The sequence below is a fragment of the Tachyglossus aculeatus genome, chromosome 12, assembly GCF_015852505.1.
Source record: "Tachyglossus aculeatus isolate mTacAcu1 chromosome 12, mTacAcu1.pri, whole genome shotgun sequence".
Taxonomy (NCBI): Eukaryota; Metazoa; Chordata; class Mammalia; order Monotremata; family Tachyglossidae; genus Tachyglossus; species Tachyglossus aculeatus.
In genome coordinates, this window is record NC_052077.1 from 20,170,947 (window position 1) to 20,172,861 (window position 1,915).

At 45.4% G+C, this 1,915-nt stretch overlaps 1 non-coding gene across 1 annotated transcript; it reads right to left on the reverse strand.

Moving 5' to 3' along the window:
* Positions 1 to 1,357: 1,357 nt before the first annotated feature.
* On the reverse strand, positions 1,358 to 1,495 carry LOC119936036. The gene has a single exon (XR_005453629.1). It is a non-coding gene; the product is annotated as a small nucleolar RNA SNORA7 (small nucleolar RNA).
* Positions 1,496 to 1,915: the final 420 nt, after the last annotated feature.

Genomic DNA, 1,915 nt, shown 5'->3' on the forward strand with positions numbered 1-1,915 from the left:
CAGTTCCTGTAGACTAAAATTTTTAAAAGGAGAAACTGCATTGACAGACCACATTGTTATGGGTCCACGAATGCTAAAGTCATCCCGCCCAACCCTAGGAGCGGAGTCAAGGCCAAAAGGGAGGCACCCAGCAGTGGCAGTGGCATGGGCAAGGGCACGTAACTGAGCTTAAACAATATAATGGGCAACTCCTTCACCTGTGGTTTCTTGATCCTCACAGCAATTCAGGGTTTCAATACTTTAATAGTGCTCTGAATAAGAGAGGCTGCAATGGTGGAAAATTATTCTCCAGAATTTCTGTAAATCATTCAGCATGCTCTACTAGATACTTTCTTGGGATTTCATGCAAATACCCATTTCAAGTCATTTTTCTATATAATCAATCAATAGTATTGATTATCTAATAATAATAATTGTGGTATTTGTTAAGTGCTTACTATGTGTCAGGCACTGTACTAAGCGCCGAGGTAAATACAAGCAAATTTTTTTTAATGGCATTTATTAAGCACTTACTACATGCAAAGCACTGTTCTAAGCGCTGGAGAGGTTACAAGGCTATCAGGTTGTCCCACGGGGGCTCACAGTCTTCATCCCCATTTTCCAGATGAGGTAGCTGAGGCACAGAGAAGTGAAGTGGCTTGCCCAAAGTCACACAGCTGACAGTTCGTGGAGCCGGGATTTGAACCCATGACCTCCGACTCCAAAGCCCGTACTCTTTCCACTGAGCTACGCTGCTTCTCTTGGGGTTGGACAGAGTCCCTGTAGCACATGGGGCTCACACTCTCAATCGCCATTTTACATATGAGGTGACTGAGGCCCAGAGAAGTGAAGTGACTTGTCCAAGGTCACACAGCAGACAAATGGCAGAGCTGGAATTAGAACCCATGACCGTCTGACGCCCAGGCCCATGCTCTATCCACTATTGTGCGCTGAGCACCTTACACTTGGGAGAATGCCAAAGTTTTGTAGGTGGGATCCCTGCCCTCAAAAAGTTTACGAACTAGGAGGGGTTGACGGACACTAAAATAATTTACACATGGGGAAAAAAGAAGAGGCTATGTATATGAGTTGATGCTTAAGTAAGCATGGTCTGTAAGATATGCATATGAATACTACAGGTCATTGTTAGTACATATTGCCCTGTCTTATCTTATGCAGTCATATCCCACCCCTAGCTACACCATGGACACCCAGAATGCCCCACCTCCATCTGTAATTATTCTGGTAGTGTATCCATAGAGTTTTCTTGTTAAAAATATGGAAGTGGTTCACCACTGCCTCCTTCTGCATAGTCAACTTGAATCTCCGCCCTCGACTCTCTCCCATGCCACTGATGCCCAGCACAGGGGAAACTTTGACTTGTAGCAGATTGCCTTCCACTCGCTAGCCACTGCCCAAGCTAGGAATGGAATGGACAGGCTCCTGCTTGACTTTCCTTCCCGTAGTCGAAACTGGTAGAGAACTGGAAACTCTCCAGGTACAACCCTGAGAAGGGGACATAGTACCTAGTTGGTGCCAAAGTGCCGAAGTAGAGTTGCTCTAACCTGGGGAAGAGAAATCGATCCTGGACGGCTTCCAGGAGGTGTGCTTTCAGAAGGTCTTTGAAGATGGCAAGAACTGTGGTCTGGCAGATTTAAAGGTGGAGGGAGTTCAAGGCTGGAAGAAGAGTGTGAGTAAGGGGTTGGAGATTGAGACATGAGAATGAGGCACAGTGCATAGTTTATCTGGAGGTGATGAAAAATGTGAGTTGGAGTTTAGTGGGGGAAGAGAGTCAGTAAGTAGGAGGGAGAAAACTGGGCATCTTAAGATTCATTCATTCATTCAATCATATTTATTGAGCACTTACTGTGTGCAAAGCACTGTACTAAGCTCTTGGGAAGTACAAATTGGCAACATACAGAGTCTGTCCCTACCC